General features: G+C 40.9%; 1 protein-coding gene across 1 annotated transcript in view; it reads right to left on the bottom strand.

Moving 5' to 3' along the window:
• Positions 1–22,818, bottom strand: part of P2RY6 (pyrimidinergic receptor P2Y6) — an 82,609-nt gene extending 59,791 nt beyond the window's left edge. The window contains exon 1 of the mRNA XM_077298776.1: positions 22,575–22,818. The gene's annotated coding sequence lies outside the window, so the exon portion shown is untranslated. The remainder of the gene's footprint in view (positions 1–22,574) is intronic.
• Between the last annotated feature and the right edge of the window lie 493 nt (positions 22,819–23,311).

Here is a 23,311-nt window from a genome sequence, read left to right as displayed (position 1 = left end):
TCCTAAGGGAGATGACGAAGGACGAATATGTCCCTTTTCCAAGGACTCCTTTATATATTCTCGCATAGCAGCGTGTTCAGGCACAGACAGATTAAATAAACGACCCTTAGGGTATTTACTACCCGGAATCAAGTCTATGGCACAATCGCACTCCCGGTGCGGAGGTAGTGAACCAAGCTTGGGTTCTTCAAAAACGTCACGAAAGTCAGACAAGAATTCAGGAATCTCGGAGGGAATAGATGATGAAATGGAAACCAAAGGTACGTCCCCATGAGTTCCTTTACATCCCCAGCTTAACACAGACATAGCTTTCCAGTCGAGGACTGGGTTATGAGATTGCAGCCATGGCAATCCAAGCACCAACACATCATGTAGATTATACAGCACAAGAAAGCGAATAATCTCCTGGTGATCCGGATTAATCCGCATAGTTACTTGTGTCCAGTATTGTGGTTTATTGCTAGCCAATGGGGTGGAGTCAATCCCTTTCAGAGGTATCGGAGCCTCCAATGGCTCCAAATCATACCCACAGCGTTTGGCAAAGGACCAATCCATAAGACTCAAAGCAGCGCCAGAGTCGACATAGGCGTCCGCGGTAATAGATGACAAAGAACAAATCAGGGTCACAGATAGAATAAACTTAGACTGTAAAGTGCTAATTGAAACAGACTTGTCAGGCTTCTTAGTACGCTTAAAGCATGCTGATATAACATGAGTTGAATCACCACAATAGAAGCACAACCCATTTTTTCGTCTAAAATTCTGCCGCTCGCTTCTGGACAGAATTCTATCACATTGCATATTTTCTGGCGTTTTCTCAGTAGACACCGCCAAATGGTGCACAGGTTTGCGCTCCCGCAGACGCCTATCGATCTGAATAGCCATTGTCATGGACTCATTCAGACCCGCAGGCACAGGGAACCCCACCATAACATCCTTAATGGCATCAGAGAGACCTTCTCTGAAAATCGCCGCCAGGGCGCACTCATTCCACTGAGTAAGCACAGACCATTTGCGGAATTTTTGGCAGTATATTTCAGCTTCATCTTGCCCCTGAGACAAGGACATCAAGGCCTTTTCCGCCTGAAGCTCTAAATGAGGTTCCTCATAAAGCAACCCCAAGGCCAGAAAAAACGCATCCACATTGAGCAACGCAGGATCCCCTGGTGCCAATGCAAAAGCCCAGTCTTGAGGGTCGCCCCGGAGCAAGGAAATTACAATCCTGACCTGCTGTGCAGGGTCTCCGGCAGAGCGAGACTTCAGGGACAAAAACAATTTGCAATTATTTTTAAAATTTTGAAAGTGAGATCTATTCCCCGAGAAGAATTCAGGCAAAGGAATTCTAGGCTCAGACATAGGTGCATGAACAACAAAATCTTGCAAATTTTGTACCTTTGTGGCGAGATTATTCAAACCTGTAGCTACACTCTGAAGATCCATTTCAAACAGGTGAACACAGAGCCATTCAAGGATTAGAAGGAGAGAAAGAGAGGAAGGCTGCAGTATAGGCAGACTAGCAAGTGATTCAATTAAGAGCACACTCAGAACTAGAGGAAAAAAAAAAAAAAAAATTGTAGCAGACTTCTTTTTTCTCTCCTTTCTCAGCCAGTAATTTAACCCTTTTTTGGGCCGGTCAAACTGTCATGATTCTCAATGGCGAGAGAACATAGCCCAGCATATATGAGAACTAGCTCTTGGAAGATGGAAACTATACTGACCATGAACTAAACCTGCCGCACAACTAGAAGTGGCCGGGTAGCATGCCTACGTTTTTTATCCCTAGATGCCCAGCGCCAGCCGGAGGACTACCTAATCCTAGCAGAGGAAAATACAGTCCTGGCTCACCTCTAGAGAAATTTCCCCAAAAAGGCAGACAGAGGCCCCCACATATATTGGCGGTGATTTAAGATGAAATGACAAACGTAGTATGAAAATAGGTTTAGCAAAATCGAGGTCCGCTTACTAGATAGCAGGAAGACAGAAAGGGCACTTTCATGGTCAGCAGAAAACCCTATCAAAACACCATCCAGAAATTACTTTAAGACTCTAGCATTAACTCATAACACCAGAGTGGCAATTTCCGATCACATGAGCTTTCCAGACACAGTAACGAAACAGCAGCTGTGAACTGGAACAAAATGCAAAAACACACAAGGACAAAAGTCCAACTTAGCTGGGAGTTGTCTGGTAGCAGGAACATGCACAGAAAGGCTTCTGATTACATTGTTGACCGGCATGAAACTGACAGAGGAGCAAGGTTATATAGCGACTCCCACATCCTGATAGGGGCAGGTGAACAGAGGGGATGATGCACACAAGTTCAATTCCACAAGTGGCCACCGGGGGAGCCCAGAATCCAATTTCACAACAGGGAATACTCTGCTGACACTGTAAATGGGGGAACACTCTGCTAACACTATGAATGGGGGGACACTCTGCTCACACTATGAATGGGAGGACACTCTGCTGACAATATGAATGGGGGGACACTCTGCTGACACTATGAATGGGGGACACTCTGCTGACACTATGAATGGGAGGACACTCTGCTGACACTATGAATGGGGACACTCTGCTGACACTATGAATGAGGGATACTCTGCTGACACTATGAATGGGGGGACACTGCTGACACTATGAATGGGGGACACTGCTGACACTATGAATGGGGGGACACTGCTGACACTGAATGGGGGGACACTCTGCTCACACTATGAATGGGGGGACACTCTGCTCACACTATGAATGGGAGGACACTCTGCTGACAAAATGAATGGGGGGACACTCTGCTCACACTATGAATGGGGGGGACACTCTGCTCACACTATGAATGGGGGGACACTGCTCACACTATGAATGGGAGGACACTCTGCTGACAATATGAATGGGGGGACACTCTGCTGACACTATGAATGGGGGACACTGCTGACACTATGAATGGGAGGACACTCTGCTGACACTATGAATGGGGACACTCTGCTCACACTATGAATGGGGGGACACTGCTGACATTATGAATGGGGGGACACTCTGCTCACACTATGAATGGGGGGACACTCTGCTCACACTATGAATGGGAGGACACTCTGCTCACACTATGAATGGGGGGACACTCTGCTCACACTATGAATGGGGGGACACTCTGCTCACACTATGAATGGGGGGACACTCTGCTCACACTATGAATGGGAGGACACTCTGCTGACAGTATGAATGGGGGACACTCTGCTGACACTATGAATGGGGGACACTCTGCTGACACTATGAATGGGAGGACACTCTGCTGACACTATGAATGAGGGATACTCTGCTGACACTATGAATGGGGGGACACTCTGCTGACACTATGAATGGGGGGACACTCTGCTGACACTATGATTGGGGGGACACTCTGCTGACACTATGAATGGGGGACACTGCTGACACTATGAATGGGGGGACACTGCTGACACTATGAATGGGGGGACACTCTGCTGACACTATGAATGGGGGGACACTCTGCTCACACTATGAATGGGAGGACACTCTACTGACACTATGAATGGGGGGACACTCTACTGACACTATGAATGGGAGGACAGTCTGCTGGCACTATGAATGGGAGGACAGTCTGCTGGCACTATGAATAGGGGGACACTCTGCTGACACTATGAATGGGGGGACACTCTGCTGACACTATGAATGGGGGGGACACTCTGCTGACACTAAATTGTGATACACTCTGCTGAATGGTCATGCACCCGGACAGGAGAGCTGATTGCTCATTTTTTACATTTCGATAGTTTGTGGTACTCTACTGCCAATATAAATAGGGGGATAATACGCTGACACTATAAACGCTGGGTCCTCTGGTTTCACTGTAAATTGTTTGTTCTCTTGAATTAAAAACAAAAATATTTTTTTCACATTTGGCTAGTTGTGTGTCATGTATAGGTTTGATATTATAAAGGGGTCCGCTGCCTATAAATGGCTCCAACAACACGATTTATTGGGGTGCTCTGCTGACATTTTAATTAAGGAGCACTCTGCCAATACTATGAATGGGGGTCCTATATGGAGCGCCCCCACGCGTAAGGGCAATGGGGTACTCGGTACCGGGTCCTTTGGTTCGTGAGATGTCACAGTGTCATCAGGAACAGTCTCTTCATAAATCTCTTTTCTTGTAAAACCAGTAGAGGGCACCTTTAAGAAGGTGCAAACTATGTACAGGAACAGTTTGTGATCATGCACCGTCCATGATTCAAATGTTCTTTGGAAAAAAAGTAGAAAACTTGTGCAATTGGAAACAACAGGGATCCTGGGTAAACAAAGGGATCCCTTTAAGAGTTAACCCTAGACAGGTTTTAGCAGCAGGAAACAAACAGGAACAGTTTTAAATAAAACTATGTACATTCTCAGGTTTCCGAGGTTTATTAGTGTTCTGTGGGTAGCAGTATTTGCCAAGGCACCAGCCGGTATCGCACACTTCCTGGCTTGGGAATGTGAGTATCTGGATCTTCATCTGGTCCCAAGTAGACGTCATGGGTTTGTTATTCATGTATCGTCAAGTCATTAGCTGCTATTAAAGTTTGTGTAGCCTGAGTACAAGTGTTAGCGGTAGTATTGGTCCCGGTAGGGGATCCAACGGTGGTAGTCACGCACACAGTAGTGGTGGTGTTAGCCTGAGGGGCTGTCGGGGATTCAGGTGTTGTAGTGGCTGGGGTCGTCTTCTTGACACTAGGTGGCGCTGTTAGTGGTGCGCACCTTTTTAAAAGGGAAAGTTTGTAGAATGTTTGTGACGCCACCTGTGGTATTTGGTCAGGGTGCTTAGGGGTCCGCTGGGGTGATGTTATGGCAGCTAGATGGTATACCTTCCCGCAGGTGAAGTGTGTCCCCAGAGTGTAGATGGTGGATGATGTAAGGCGCAGTGAATAACGAGGACACAAGGTTGCAGTCTCTTTACCTTTTACTGAAGGCTTCAGTGTCCACAGTCCAGGGCGCCGGATCACGGGGCAGCAGAGTCCGGCCGGTCTGAAGGCAAATCCAGAGTCTCCTTATCCAGGTGGAATGCAATAGCCTTCCTATGTGCACAGTAACACAGTAGGTCCTCACTTGCTTATGCTCTAATGAAGTCCTCACTGTTATTACCCTTCTCTCTCTGTTCCCCGTGGTCGGATAGAACAAAACCCGTATGACTGATGGCCTGAGGATTGTTTATAGGGACACTAGAGACGCCCCGACCCCCACAAGTTGCCACCGTGTCTTCTTAGGTATTTTAGGTCGGGCAGCCAACTTGGAATTGACTGTCCTGCCAGTCTCTGAAGCAATGGCGTAGAGCACTTTACTCCCTCGGTATTCTGGCTACTGGAATGCGCACCAGAAGGATGCAGCTCCTCACGTCTACTATCCTCTCTGGTATCCACTTGTTGCTATGCCTTCGTTTCTCACTCACTACTACATGCTTCCTTTCAATGTCTCTTTCTATAGGTGCTGCCGCACGTGGGGCAGGCGCAGCTCCGTGGACCTTCCTCTTCCACAGACCGCAGTCTGGATCTGGCTGGAACCCATTCCAGCCAGCTCGGCCTTGAGACCTTTCTTTCTCAGTCTCCAGCCAGCTTCTGTCTGATGCTCACTGGATGGCATCCAGCTCGCTTCTCCCTACTTCCTAACCAACCCACCAGTTTTACCTAACTGTGAGGAGTGGCCTAATAGATAGAACCTTTGCTCCCCCTGGTGGCCGGAGTGTGAAGTGTGTGGCTGTGATACCTGGACAGGAGATCTCCTTTATTGCCTCCAGACGTAATATCACTCCCCCTGGTGGAGGAATAATATTACTGCAGCAACCAGGACTCTGGGGCGCTGCATATACCTGCTGCATTCTCCTGCTTCATTATTGCTATTTGTGAATTAGATTTTCAGCTTCTGGACATTAAATATAGAATATTTCCATTCACTGACTGTCGGCAGTTTAATGCTGTGAACGTGTAATAAGTTCTGACGGCGACTCTCTTATAAATAATACAATTATCAAAGCGAGCGCCAGCGTCTGGTGTGACTATAGAAAAGGATCCAAGCTGCAGTGTAAAGCATGATGGAGGGACAGAGGGGCCTTTGATGAGGGAGGATGTACATTTCTTACTTTCTCAGCCTCCACTGATCTACTTTGCTTCCATATAGTGGATTTATACAAAGCAGCCAATCTGAACAAGCAGTGCTGCAGTGTAAAGCATGGGAAAGGGCGATCGCAGTAACTGCACAGACAAACATTGCCCCGATAGTAGCAGATGGCCGTATACCTCCCACACAGGTCACATACGCCCGTGCTGTATACGGACCACCTGCAGCCATCAGACTGGTCTTGCTGCCACTTTCCTGCATTACTGATCGGCGCCAGCGTTCCTGGAAGTGATTTCTGGATCCCAGATAACAGCAGGTTCCCCGTTACCCCCCGCGCTCCTGAATAAATCATGGGGTCCATTAACCAGACTGGCAGAGACACATATTAAAACATATTGATCCTGGAGCATCACTTTTTGGAATGGATCTCTTAAAGTGACAGCACAGCATAAACCTCAGTACGTCTGAGCGTGGTGCCGTTCAGCTTTCCAGTATAAAAGCAATGTCTGGTCGGTGTCTCCAGCTTAGAAACATGATCTATGGGGTTTGCAGATGTCTAATAGCTGCCACCGGTCTCATCAGCAGCTTCTCTGGTCCTTGCTTTACACTGCAGCTCTTCTCCAATAAAGCACAGCGTGGATTCACCTGCATTGTCTGCTGAAGCCTGTGATAGGCTGAAATCAATCTCATGTTGTAGGTTCATATCACTGTTCTGCCTTACACCATACTTTACACTGCATCTCTCCTCTACTAGCACATAGCTATGATCATCTAAGCTGCAGTCCACCTTCTGTTCCTCACAGGCTGGGGCTGCTTCTATGTCCCTGGCTATAGCTCGGATCCATAAAAATCAGTTTTAATGCTTCCCAGGTTCATGTTGCCATTCTCCATTACCCTATATGCTTTACACTGCAGCTCTGCTCCATATCAAAACACAACTATCAGAGATTCTACAGTAACTAAATAGTCTGCGATTTTAAGGAATTCACCTTAGAGGCTGAGGCTGCTGTTCTGTCTCTCCCCATGCTTTACACTCCAGCTCTTCTCCAATGGAGCACAACCATGACTAGTCACTGAGCTTGGCTGCATTGTCTACTGGCAGTCCACCACCAGTCTCTGCCCGTCCACCATGCTTTACACTGCAGCTCTCGCCGGTCCAGTCTATGTTCTGCCTCCAGCACAGACAATGATGTGACCTGTGTCTTGTTTGGAACCCTCTGATGCTGTTTCCATCTGGTTTCCAAATCTCTCAGCTTGGGCCTACTTCCTTTTTTGTATTCCTAAATTTGCACTATATTTGTAAAAATAAAACTAAAAAAACTAGGAAGTCAGCAGAATTATGAATGCTGCTCTGGCGGGACTAGAATGTGGCCAACACAGCTGGACAGGAGAGGAGATGAGCACCACAGATTGGGGGCCCGGGGCCCCTTCATCTCCTCTGATCATAGGTTTTCCTTCAGAGAAGTAGTGCCAGAAAAACGTCCGGCAGCCGCTTGATCGCCCATGCCGAGCCATAAGGGCACATCTATGGGAAAGTCTATTTGTGTATGGTCAACATCGATACAAGAAAAGCAAAATATTTACAAAGTGACTGAATCTGATGAGTAGTTATGGCCGGTGATAGGCTAGAAAGTGGAGCTCCCCTTTAAATGCTGCGTCAGGGATAGGAAGGGACGAGCGGATCCCAGGGATTTGGAGGATTCTGTCCCAGATTTAATGATTATGGTTATTACCCCATAAGGCCTGAACCCTGGAGGGATGTTATAAGCCCCCATTCTGCCCTCTAGGAGACCACCGAGTCACTTTTGGCCATTAATGACCTCATGTGATGATGGTTTCAGCGGTCCCCAATCTGGAGAACAATCGAGGTTTTGTCGCTCTCAAAGTCCCCGACACAAGAATCCGGTTGCTACGGATTGTAATAATCCTCGTTAACGTCACATAGATCGGAATGCGCTGGATACAATGAACGTTACAGCGGCTCCATCAGGTTGGCACAATGTGAGGCGATGCTGTATAATGGGGCGATGCTGTACAATGGGGCGATGCTGTACAATGGGGCGATGCTGTACAATGGGGCGATGCTGTACAATGGGGCGATGCTGTATAATGGGGCGATGCTGTATAATGGGGCGATGCTGTATAATGGGGCGATGCTGTATAATGGGACAATGCTGTATAATGGGGCGATGCTGTATAATGGGACAATGCTGTATAATGGGGCGATGCTGTATAATGGGGCAATGCTGTACAATGGGGCGATGCTGTATAATGGGGCGATGCTGTATAATGGGGCGATGCTGTATAATGGGACAATGCTGTATAATGGGGCGATGCTGTATAATGGGACAATGCTGTATAATGGGGCGATGCTGTATAATGGGGCGATGCTGTACAATGGGGCGATGCTGTATAATGGGGCGATGCTGTATAATGGGACAATGCTGTATAATGGGGCGATGCTGTATAATGGGACAATGCTGTATAATGGGGCGATGCTGTATAATGGGGCGATGCTGTATAATGGGGCGATGCTGTATAATGGGGCGATGCTGTATAATGGGGCGATGCTGTATAATGGGGCATCTCTGATTCTTCATGGTCAGGGGCGGCGCAGATACTGGAGATAAGGACATCGGACAGCGACATTCTCCAGCAGATATTCTCATTGGGACAATCCTAAAATAAAACCTTCCTATTCCTAATAAAGGAGATGTCTTCTCCATGTCTAAGAAAAACGGATTGATTCGTCTGATCCGACTTTGTACAGATTTTGGTCTGAGTTTTCTCCGATTTTCTCGTAAGAAGAGAAATAAAAAATGAAAAGGATTGTCCACCTTCTCCATTCTAACAGTTTGCAAAAATCAGACTGAACTCAGATGTCGCCCGATTTTCTTGCATTGACTTGTATTGATTTTGATCCGACCCTCAGATAAAAATCGGACATGTCTCCTCGATTTACCGTAGACTTCTAAGTCCGCAGAATATCCCGGACATGTGGATGGCCGCATAGAATATCATTGGTGCGAGTGCTGTCAATGAAAACCACAAACAGCGCTGTGAAAACTGGACGTGTGAACGAGCCCTTACTTTGTCTTACGGAATTCATTGACTTTATTTTTTGTACCAGATTCCTGAAAATGGCGCACGTGGTTTGTAAATCTGCTGCAAAATTTTAAAAAAAGCCTTTATTTTTGACTTCATCCTGTTTTACAACTTTTTACAGCAAAAAAAAAGTCTAACGTTTCGTTAAATGGCACAAAAACTGTTGCAAAAATATTTGGTGTTCACAGGCAAAACTTTAGGAACTTTTGAAAAAAGTCACGATTGGTGAAAAAACTTGGAACCCCCCCTCCCCCAAACACCGACGGCCATAATGATGGGAATAAAAAATAAGAGAACAGGTGATCACAAATAAAATGGAATTTCTAAAAGATGCAAATTAAGAGAAGGATAAGGAGCAAATGAAAAAACAAAAAAAAATAAAGTAAAATAAAGTCAAAAAGCAATAATTAATCAGGTCCGGTCTTTTTTTGTAGGTCTGTTGAATATCTAGGGCTCAGGGACATCAATCAGTCTGTTCCACCCACTCATCAGTATTGGGTTTTTTTTGCTACTTATTTAACAAAGGCTGCACCTTTTTCTGTGAATTGTGATGTTTGCATTATTAATATTTATCAAAGGCAACAACGTATCACTGACCGCTCCATGAACACTAAACTGAGCCCCTACAGGGGAAATGCAACAATGTATCACTGACCGCACCATGAACACTAAACTGAGTCCCTGCAAGGGAAATGCAACAATGTATCACTGACCGCACCATGAACACTAAACTGAGCCCCTGCAAGGGAACTGCAACAATGTATCACTGACCGCTCCATGAACACTAAACTGAGCCCCTGCAAGGGAAATGCAACAACGTATCACTGACCGCTCCATGAACACTAAACTGAGCCCCTGCAAGGGAACTGCAACAATGTATCACTGACCGCTCCATGAACACTAAACTGAGCCCCTGCAAGGGAACTGCAACAATGTATCACTGACCGCTCCATGAACACTATACTGAGCCCCTGCAAGGGGAAATGCAACAATGTATCACTGACCGCACCATGAACACTAAACTGAGTCCCTGCAAGGGAACGGCAACAATGTATCACTGACCGCTCCATGAACACTAAACTGAGCCCCTACACGGGAAATGCAACAATGTATCACTGACCACTCCATGAACACTAAACTGAGCCCCAACAAGGGAAATGCAACAATGTATCACTGACCGCTCCATGAACCCTAAACTGAGCCCCTGCAAGGGAAATGCAACAATGTATCACTGACCGCTAAATGAACACTAAACTGAGATCCTGCAAGGGAAATGCAGCAATGTATCACTGACCACTCCATGAACACTATACTGAGCCCCTACAGGGGAAATGCAACAATGTATCACTGACCGCACCATGAACACTAAACTGAGTCCCTGCAAGGGAACTGCAACAATGTATCACTGACCGCACCATGAACACTAAACTGAGCCCCTATACGGGAAATGCAACAATGTATCACTGACCGCACCATGAACACTAAACTGAGCCCCTGCAAGGGAAATGCAACAACGTATCACTGACCGCTCCATGAACACTAAACTGAGCCCCTGCAAGGGAAATGCAACAATGTATCACTGACCGCTCCATGAACACTAAACTGAGCCCCTGCAAGGGAAATGCAACAATGTATCACTGACCGCTCCATGAACACTAAACTGAGCCCCTGCAAGGGAAATGCAACAACGTATCACTGACCGCTCCATGAACACTAAACTGAGCCCCAACAAGGGAAATGCAACAATGTATCACTGACCGCTCCATGAACACTAAACTGAGCCCCTGCAAAGGAAATGCAACAATGTATCACTGACCGCTCCATGAATATTGAACTGAGCCCCTGCAAGGGAAATGCAACAATGTATCACTGACCGCTCCATGAACCCTAAACTGAGCCCCTGCAAGGGAAATGCAACAATGTATCACTGACCGCTCCATGAATATTGAACTGAGCCCCTGCAAGGGAAATGCAACCATGTATCACTGATGGCCCCATAAACAATGAGCCCCTGTAATACGACATATGTCACATGTATTCTTACTGTCAGTAATATCATTCTTCATCACAACATGAATGCATTCGCCTCCTGAAATATTCTATGCTGCTGTGAGAATGCGCGTGATGGGTAATATTGTTCTTATCATACGTCTGTGAAAGGCTATGTACAGTTTTCCCACCATTTTCTACTGTTCCAATGCATTTAAAATAAAATGAGGAACTATGATGAGGATGAAAAAATACTACCGTTTTCTGTATACAGCTCTAATGCAGAACTATGTTCCACCACATTTGGAAACTAAAAACAACCTGTGTAATCAGATCCTGCTGTTGTGCGTTACACAATTCTATCTGCTTTCAATGTGCGAAAAATATCTAAAAGGAAAGTGTAGAGAGAAGCGAGGATCTGACTACTTAGTGTTTCCTTGTAGTCTGTGACCATGGAGACGTATAGGTCTGCATAGGAGCTGTATACAGGAAAGGTGTTCACAATGCACAGTTTGTGCGGCTGCTTACTTTTCATATTAGATACATGGAAACAATAAAAATATTGATTGCAAAACTATACACACCCATTCAATGCTCAATATCTGAGTAATGTATATTTACTATCCATTCCATACACGAGATTAGTGATTGCTCTAACAAAAAGTGTAATTGTCTTATACTCTCAGAAAGGAGCGCAGTGTTTGGTCGTTTGGCGCAGGACGGCACATTACACAACCTCTGGCCCAATGTGCGGAGGGAACCGGTCTGTTCTTTGGGACGGTAAATAGACATTGATGTAATGTCCGTTATTAGATGTCGCTCTTCAGAACTTTCCCACTCCTGACACATTAAAAATGTATTCTTCACGCTTCTACTCATTTCCTGAATAGAGTTTTTCTCTTTAACCCCATTTCTGGCAAATCTGAGAGCCAAGAAGAAACTTCTCATGAGCAAAATACAATCAGATGAAGGAGGGAAAGAGCAAGAAAAGCACAAATTACAGTCCAAACAAGTGAACACAAAATGTGGCACCTACAAATACATGTGATGTCAATGTTATAATAGTGCCCCTATGTACAAGAATATAACTACTATAATACTGCTCCTATGTACAAGAATATAACTACTATAATACTGCCCTCTATGTACAGGAATATAACTACTATAATACTGTCCTCTATGTACAAGAATATAACTACTATAATACTGCTCCCTATGTACAAGAATATAACTACTATAATACTGCCCCCATGTACAAGAGTATATCTACTATAATACTGCCCCAATGTACAATAATATAACTGCTATAATACTGCCCCCTATGTACAAGAATATAACTACTATAATACTGCCCCTATGTACAAGAATATAACTACTATAATACTGCTCCTATGTACAAGAATATAACTACTATAATACTGCCCCGTGTGCAAGAATATAACTACTATAATACTGCTCCTATGTACAAGAATATAACTACTATAATACTGCTCCTATGTACAAGAATATAACTACTATAACACTGCCCCTATGTACAAGAATATAACTACTATAATACTGCGCCTATGTACAAGAATATAACTACTATAATACTGCCCTCTATGTACAGGAATATAACTACTATAATACTGCCCCTATGTACAAGAATATAACTACTATAATACTGCTCCTATGTACAAAAATATAACTACTATAACACTGCCCCTATGTACAAGAATATAACTGCTATAATACTGCCCCTATGTACCAGAATATAACTAATATAATACTGCCCTCTATGTACAGGAATATAACTACTATAATACTGCCCCTATGTACAAGAATATAACTACTATAATACTGCTCCTATGTACAAGAATATAACTACTATAATACTGCCCCGTGTGCAAGAATATAACTACTATAATACTGCTCCTATGTACAAGAATATAACTACTATAATACTGCTCCTATGTACAAGAATATAACTGCTATAATACTGCCCCTATGTACCAGAATATAACTAATATAATACTGCCCCTATGTACAAGAATATAACTACTATAATACTGCCCCTATGTACAAGAATATAACTACTATAATACTGGCCCTATGTACAAGAATATATCTACTATAATACTGCTCTCTATGTACAAGAATATAACTACTATAATACTGCCCCTATGTACAAGGATATAACTACTATAATACTGCCCCTATGTACAAGAATATAACTACTATAATACTGCTCCTATGTACAAGAATATAACTACTATAATACTACCCCTATGTACAAGAATATAACTACTATAATACTGCCCCTATGTACAAGAATATAACTACTATAATACTGCTACTATGTACAAGAATATAACTGCTATAATACTGCCCCTATGTACAAGAATATAACTACTATAATACTGCACCTATGTACAAGAATATAACTAATATAATACTGCTCCTATGTACAAGAATATAACTACTATAATACTGCCCCTATGTACAAGAATATAACTACTATAATACTGCTCCTATGTACAAGAATATAACTACTATAATACTGCCCCCTATATACAAGAATATAACTACTATAATACTGCCCCCTATATACAAGAATATAACTACTATAATACTGCTCCTATGTACAAGAATATAACTACTATAATACTGCTCCTATGTACAAGAATATAACTACTATAATACTGCCCCTATGTACAAGAATATAACTACTATAATACTGCCCCTATGTACAAGAATATAACTACTATAATACTGCTCCTATGTACAAGAATGTAACTACTATAATACTGCTCCTATGTACAAGAATATAACTACTATTATACTGCTCCTATGTACAAGAATATAACTACTGTAATACTGCTCCTATGTACAAGAATATAACTACTATAATACTGCTCCTATGTACAAGAATATAACTACTATAATACTGCTTCTATGTACAGGAATATAACTACTATAATACTGCTCCTATGTACAAGAATATAACTACTATAATACTGCTCCTATGTACAAGAATATAACTACTATAATACTGCTTCTATGTACAAGAATATAACTACTATAATACTGCCCCTATATACAAGAATATAACTCCTATAATACTGCTCCTATGTACAGGAATATAACTACTATAATTATGCCCCTATGTACAAGAATATAACCACTATAATACTGCTCCTATGTACAAGAATATAACTACTATAATACTGCTCCTATGTACAAGAATATAACTACTATAATACTGCTCCTATGTACAAGAATATAACTACTATAATACTGCCTCTATGTACAAGAATATAACTACTATAATACTGCCCCTATGTACAAGAATATAACTACTATAATACTGCCTCCTATGTACAGTAATATAACTACTATAATACTGCTCCTATGTACAGGAATATAACTACTATAATACTGCTCCTATGTACAAGAATATAACTACTATAATACTGCCCCTATGTACAAGAATATAACTACTATAATACTGCTCCTATGTACAAGAATATAACTACTATAATACTGCCCCTATGTACAAGAATATAACTACTATAATACTGCCTCTATGTACAAGAATATAACTACTATAATACTGCCCCTATATACAAGAATATAACTCCTATAATACTGCTCCTATGTACAGGAATATAACTACTATAATTATGCCCCTATGTACAAGAATATAACCACTATAATACTGCTCCTATGTACAAGAATATAACTACTATAATACTGCTCCTATGTACAAGAATATAACTACTATAATACTGCCTCTATGTACAAGAATATAACTACTATAATACTGCCCCTATGTACAAGAATATAACTACTATAATACTGCCTCCTATGTACAGTAATATAACTACTATAATACTGCTCCTATGTACAGGAATATAACTACTATAATACTGCTCCTATGTACAAGAATATAACTACTATAATACTGCCCCTATATACAAGAATATAACTCCTATAATACTGCTCCTATGTACAGGAATATAACTACTATAATTATGCCCCTATGTACAAGAATATAACTACTATAATACTGCTCCTATGTACAAGAATATAACTGCTATAATACTGCTCCTATATGCAAGAATATAACTACTATTATACTGCTCCTATGTTCAAGAATATAACTACTATAATACTGCTCCTATGTACAAGAATATAACTACTATAATACTGCTCCTATGTACAAGAATATAACTACTATAATACTGCCCCTATGTACAAGAATATAACTACTATAATACTGCCCCTATGTACAAGAATATAACTACTATAATACTGCCCCTATGTACAAGAATATAACTACTATAATACTGCCCCTATGTACAAGAATATAACTACTATAATACTGCTCCTATGTACAAGAATATAACTACTATAATACTGCTCCTATGTACAAGAATATAACTACTATAATACTGCTTCTATGTACAGGAATATAACTACTATAATACTGCTCCTATGTACAAGAATATAACTACTATAATACTGCTCCTATGTACAAGAATATAACTACTATAATACTGCTTCTATGTACAAGAATATAACTACTATAATACTGCTCCTATGTACAAGAATATAACTACTATAATACTGCTCCTATGTACAAGAATATAACTACTATAATACTGCTCCTATGTACAAGAATATTACTACTATAATACTGCCCCTATGTACAAGAATATAAGTACTATAATACTGCCCCTATGTACAAGAATATAACTACTATAATACTGCTCCTATGTACAAGAATATAACTACTATAATACTGCCCCTATGTACAAGAATATAAGTACTATAATACTGCCCCTATGTACAAGAATATAACTACTATAATACTGCTTCTATATAGAAGAATATAACTACTATAATACTGCTCCTATGTACAATTATATAACTACTATAATACTGCTCCTATATACAAGAATGTAACTACTATATTACTGCTCCCTATGTACAAGAATATAACTACTATAATACTGCCCCTATGTACAAGAATATAACTACTATAATACTGCTCCTATGTACAAGAATATAACTACTATAATACTGCCCCTATGTACAAGAATATAACTACTATAATACTGCCCCCTATGTACAAGAATATAACTACTATAATACTGCCCCCTATGTACAAGAATATAACTACTATAATACTGCCTCCTATGTACAAGAATATAACTACTATTATACTGCTCCTATGTACAAGAATATAACTACTATAATACTGCCCCTATACACAAGAATATAACTACTATAATACTGCCCCTATGTACAAGAATATAACTACTATAATACTGCTCCTATGTACAAGAATATAACTACTATAATACTGCTCCCATGTACAAGAATATAACTACTATAATACTGCTCCTATGTACAAGAATATAACTACTATAATACTGCCCCTATACACAAGAATATAACTACTATAATACTGCTCCTATGTACAAGAATATAACTACTATAATACTGCTCCTATGTACAAGAATATAACTACTATAATACTGCTCCTATGTACAAGAATATAACTACTATAATACTGCTCCTATGTACAAGAATATAACTACTATAATACTGCTCCTATGTACAAGAATATAACTACTATAATACTGCTCCTATGTACAAGAATATAACTACTATAATACTGCCCCTATGTACAAGAATATAACTACTATAATACTGCTCCTATGTACAAGAATATAACTACTATAATACTGCCCCTATGTACAAGAATATAACTACTATAATACTGCCCCCTATGTACAAGAATATAACTACTATAATACTGCCCCCTATGTACAAGAATATAACTACTATAATACTGCCTCCTATGTACAAGAATATAACTACTATTATACTGCTCCTATGTACAAGAATATAACTACTATAATACTGCCCCTATACACAAGAATATAACTACTATAATACTGCCCCTATGTACAAGAATATAACTACTATAATACTGCTCCTATGTACAAGAATATAACTACTATAATACTGCTCCCATGTACAAGAATATAACTACTATAATACTGCTCCTATGTACAAGAATATAACTACTATAATACTGCCCCTATACACAAGAATATAACTACTATAATACTGCTCCTATGTACAAGAATATAACTACTATAATACTGCTCCTATGTACAAGAATATAACTACTATAATACTGCTCCTATGTACAAGAATATAACTACTATAATACTGCTCCTATGTACAAGAATATAACTACTATAATACTGCTCCTATGTACAAGAATATAACTACTATAATACTGCCCCTATGTACAAGAATATAACTACTATAATACTGCCCCTATGTACAAGAATATAACTACTATAATACTGCTCCTATGTACAAGAATATAACTACTATAATACTGCCCCTATGTACAAGAATATAACTACTATAATACTGCCCCCTATGTACAAGAATATAACTACTATAATACTGCCCCCTATGTACAAGAATATAACTACTATAATACTGCCTCCTATGTACAAGAATATAACTACTATTATACTGCTCCTATGTACAAGAATATAACTACTATAATACTGCCCCTATACACAAGAATATAACTACTATAATACTGCCCCTATGTACAAGAATATAACTACTATAATACTGCTCCTATGTACAAGAATATAACTACTATAATACTGCTCCCATGTACAAGAATATAACTACTATAATACTGCTCCTATGTACAAGAATATAACTACTATAATACTGCCCCTATACACAAGAATATAACTACTATAATACTGCTCCTATGTACAAGAATATAACTACTATAATACTGCTCCTATGTACAAGAATATAACTACTATAATACTGCTCCTATGTACAAGAATATAACTACTATAATACTGCTCCTATGTACAAGAATATAACTACTATAATACTGCTCCTATGTACAAGAATATAACTACTATAATACTGCCCCCTATTGACACTATACAGGTACATTCTCATATACACATATTTCGGGGTCAGGGTTAGTGCCGCTGACCCCGTTTCTTCTCCTGGATTTGGACGGGGCTGATCTTCCGGTTATGTGAGGAGATGGGGATATGACCTCATGTACCAGAGTCGTACAAGCTGTTGCTGACACTCACTAGTGCAGGTTTTGCTATTTATAATGTGTTTATTATTATACTTCTCATTGCAGATAGATTGAACCTGTAGAAACATTAACCCTTCGCTGTACCATCCTGGGTACCATTTATGCTGTTAGGTAAATATTGATATTTAAAGTCGCAGTACAGTAGATCGTTCGTGACATTTTTGATACATTTTTTCGTTCTGGTTTTCTCTCTCTGATTTTGGCTCACTGTTTTGTTTTTTTGTCTGTTGTGTCTTTGCTGTGTTTATTTTGCCTTTTTCCTGCTATCGTATCAGAAAGAAAACCACAAGTGCGAGTTTCCTTGTGATTGTTTATGTAATTTCGCTTTTTTTGCTTGTGGCTGACAGTGTGTGACAAGTTACTGGATGCAGATTTGCAGCATTTTTTTTTGCAAAATTTTGAATAATAAAGGGATTTTTTTAACTGCTTTTTTAATGGGAAATATATCAACATGGAAATAAAATATTTCAACGTATAATATAAATGCCCAATAAAAATCCGTCCTAGAGTTTGAGGTTTAAACGAAAGGTGACCCTATGGAACAAGTGCATCTCCCCTCCCCCCCACAACCCATTCTCCATGTACGCGAGGTACAAGAGAGACTCCATCACCATAATGAAGCTACTGTGCAAATAGTCCTGATGAAAAATCATTTCTCGTTTTGTGTACACAGCTCCTATGCAGCGGACCTTTGTGCCTCCATAGTTAGAGACTGCAAACAATCCCTGTGTTGTCAGATCCTGCAGCCACATGTCACTTCACTCACTTCTCCTATTGAGGCAGATTGGGACGAGTAAAGTAATCCTGCAGGACCTGACTGCACGGGGAATGTTTGTAGTCTGTTACCATGGTGACACAAGTTTGCATAGGAGCTGTATACACATATTATATATTTTTTTTGCATAAGATGAGTTGCAAAAGTTTGAGCCTTGAGTGAGTGAAGCACTGAGGAGGGGAGGAATTTTAACAACTCATCGAACAGAATCCACACAAGAAATTGTCATATATGTCCATAAATAAAGGTAATCGCCCACTGTATATATACTGTATATAGGCACTTGCTGTATCTAAATTAGTCGGTATAATGCTTGAAGGAAATGTTTAATTGCAAAAATAGTTTCTTCTTTAAATCAAGTTTTTGTATTTTAAATGTATTTTTTTTTTAAACAAAAAATTTGTAATCTTGCAATCTTCACATCGGCCACAGTGGATTTTTAGTCTCACACATCTTGTTCTTTTAGTAAGCCTTTTCAGCAGTTTCCCTATCAGCAGAGGCAGGGTTACTACTACTCCTCTGCATACAGTAGACATCACAGGATCCACCATTTACAATAGGTGATGTCACAGCTCACCTCCTCCTCCTCCTGTACAATGACTGATAACACCTCTATATACAGCAGATTACACAGGAGCCACCATTCACAATAGGTGATGTCACAGCTCACCTCCTCCTCCTCCTGTACAATGACTGATAACACCTCTATATACAGCAGATTACACAGGAGCCACCATTCACAATAGGTGATGTCACAGCTCACCTCCTCCTCCTGTACAATGACTGATAACATCTCTATATACAGTAGATAACACAGGATCCACCATTCACAATAGGTGATGTCACAGCTCACCTCCTCCTCCTGTACAATGACTGATAACACCTCTATATACAGCATTTAACAGGATACACCATTCACAATAGGTGATATCACAGCTCCCCTCCTCCTCCTCCTGTACAATGACTGATAACACCTCTATATACAGTAGATAACACAGGATCCACCATTCACAATAGGTGATGTCACAGCTCACCTCCTCCTCCTGTACAATGACTGATAACACCTCTTTATACAGTAGATAACACAGGATTCACCATTCACAATAGGTGATGTCACAGCTCACCTCCTCCTCCTGTACAATGACTGATAACACCTCTATATACGGTAGATAACACAGGATCCACCGTCACAATAGGTGATGTCACAGCTCCCCTCCTCCTCCTGTACAATGACTGATAACACCTCTATATACAGTAGATAACACAGGATCCACCATTCACAATAGGTGATGTCACAGCTCACCTCCTCCTCCTGTACAATGACTGATAACCCCTCTATATACAGTAGATAACACAGGATCCACCATTCACAATAGATGAGGTCACAGCTCACCTCCTCCTCCTCTACAATGACTGATAACACCTCTATATATAGTAGACATCACAGGATCCACCATTCACAATAGGTGATGTCACAGCTCACCTCCTCCTCCTGTACAATGACTGATAACACCTCTTTATACAGTAGATAACACAGGATTCACCATTCACAATAGGTGATGTCACAGCTCACCTCCTCCTCCTGTACAATGACTGATAACACCTCTATATACGGTAGATAACACAGGATCCACCGTCACAATAGGTGATGTCACAGCTCCCCTCCTCCTCCTGTACAATGACTGATAACACCTCTATATACAGTAGATAACACAGGATCCACCATTCACAATAGGTGATGTCACAGCTCACCTCCTCCTCCTGTACAATGACTGATAACACCTCTATATACAGTAGATGACACAGGATCCACCATTCACAATAGGTGATGTCACAGCTCACCTCCTCCTCCTGTACAATGACTGATAACACATCTATATACAGTAGATAACACAGGATCCACCATTCACAATAGGTGATATCACAGCTCACCTCCTCCTCCTGTACAATGACTGATAACCCCTCTATATACAGTAGATAACACAGGATCCACCATTCACAATAGGTGATGTCACAGCTCTCCTCCTCCTGTACAATGACTGATAACACCTCTATATACAGTAGATAACACAGGATCCACCATTCACAATAGGTGATATCACAGCTCACCTCCTCCTCCTGTACAATGACTGATAACCCCTCTATATACAGTAGATAACACCGGATCCACCATTCACAATAGGTGATGTCACAGCTCACCTCCTCCTCCTGTACAATGACTGATGACATATATATATATATATATATATATATATATACAGTAGATAACACAAGATCCACCATTCACAATAGGTGGTGATGTCACAGCTCACCTCCTCCCCCTCCCTTTGCAAGGGGCTTTGCATATGCTGATTAGATGCGGTACAAAACAAAGGGTCGGAGTCTGTTTGTTGTTGTGAATTTACATTTATATTTCCTAAGACAGGGGAGTGTAAAAAGCTTCGATGACGGATGCGAGAACTGAAAGATTTCTTATTTTTTAATACCGATTGTGATATGGAAAAAGAAACATTGCTGCTTTTTAAAAATATGTTAAAGCTGATTATCACAGCAGGTAATTTTATGATGACAAATTCCATTAAATAACAATCCCCCATTAAAATGCTTGAATTGGGTGAATAAAGATGAATCAAGATAAAATAAATAAATCTCCAACTTTCTGACTCTGTAATACAACTCTACATGGGCAAAGAGACATTGTATCCGCTGTAGACAATTCTCTGTGCTCTTACATCAGCAGCCCAGAAATCTCCAGCCTGTGCGGATTGTTTGTTACAATGTATCAGTTTATTATTTATGTTATAAATATTGACTGGAAGGGATGCAAATGTAACAATCATCTGTCATAGTAATCAATCAATCTGGATATAAACAGGAACTTTCCCTTTTTCTGACATTTATCTTTTTAACCGTGAAATGCGCAGATCTCTGATTGACACATGTCCAGACTCCAGACCTCATGTATCTTTATAGCGGAGTTTTTGTCAGTGTCTGTTCAGATGCACAAAATGTGTTGCAGAAATGTCTATGCCTAAAAAAATTCATTCCATGGGTGAGAAATACATGGATTTATACAGGTGAAAGACACAGTTGCAATCTTTTTTTTTGCTGGACAAAACACATTACTATCACAAATTTACCCCCTAGTTCGGATACTTTGTTATAATGTATCAGTGCAGATAACATGCGTCCTAACTGGACTGGTTACAATTGTAACAAACCCTCAAATGTGGCAAGTACAGTATCAGTTTTCGGGATGGATGTCAGTAAAATGTGTGATTTAAAGCGGTCACATTTCCAACCTTCAGTGTGATGCAGACCCCCTCCCCCTTTTAATTCTGATTCTATTATATAGCATAGATGCAAATCTGATGAATTATCTAATCAGTCACATAATGAAGTGTTATGCCCCATGAGTATAGTAAGTGCACAGTAAGGACAGAGCAGCCCCCCATTTACCTGAGAGCCGGGGGTCCTGGATTATCCTGACAGATGCAGCACAGCCAAGTCCTGGAGATCTCCACTGCTCTGGACTGACAAGGTCATTACATGTAATCAGATCCCTATATATATGCTGATGAGCGATCCCAGCCCTCCTGCAGACTGTGCCCCTTATTATTCCTCCTTTAGGGGCTTCTCTGACTTCTCAGGACCCAGGACAATGAAGGTCTGCAGCCTCCCAGTCTACAAGTCCCTGGACTGCAGTTTGCTTCCCCCTCCCCGTTCTTACACAGAAGCTGTCAATAGCTGAACCCAACACATGTAGGAGTGGACTGTATGCAGCTCCACTGCTGAGACGTGTCCGCTCAGGGCCACGACGGATCCGCAAATGTCCCGGAGACAAGAAAACCTACACATTTCCTCATTCCTAATTTTACTACAGACCAGTCCATGCAAACTAACCACGGAGTACTAAACCCCAAAGGTATACAAAGCAAAACAGAGGATGAGACCCATTTCCCAAAGAGTAGGGATGAGCTTTATTCCAAAGTTCGGTTCAGGTACGTGAATCATACCCAGAACCTGAACCCCCTTGAAAACATTGGGGACCTGGACATTTGAGCTAGAAAATTTCTCTCTTTCCCATCTATGTCTCTCATCTCTCTTTTTACTCTGTCTGAACTCCAAATATTGCAATGGACTTCTGAGGAAAGTCTGTGTTCGGCGCTAAGCACCAGGCACTAACTGTACGGTAC

The sequence above is a fragment of the Ranitomeya variabilis genome, chromosome 3 (assembly GCF_051348905.1).
Source record: "Ranitomeya variabilis isolate aRanVar5 chromosome 3, aRanVar5.hap1, whole genome shotgun sequence".
Taxonomy (NCBI): domain Eukaryota; kingdom Metazoa; phylum Chordata; class Amphibia; order Anura; family Dendrobatidae; genus Ranitomeya; species Ranitomeya variabilis.
Note: the sequence above shows the minus strand (reverse complement) of the source record. Positions and strands in the feature narration are given on the sequence as shown.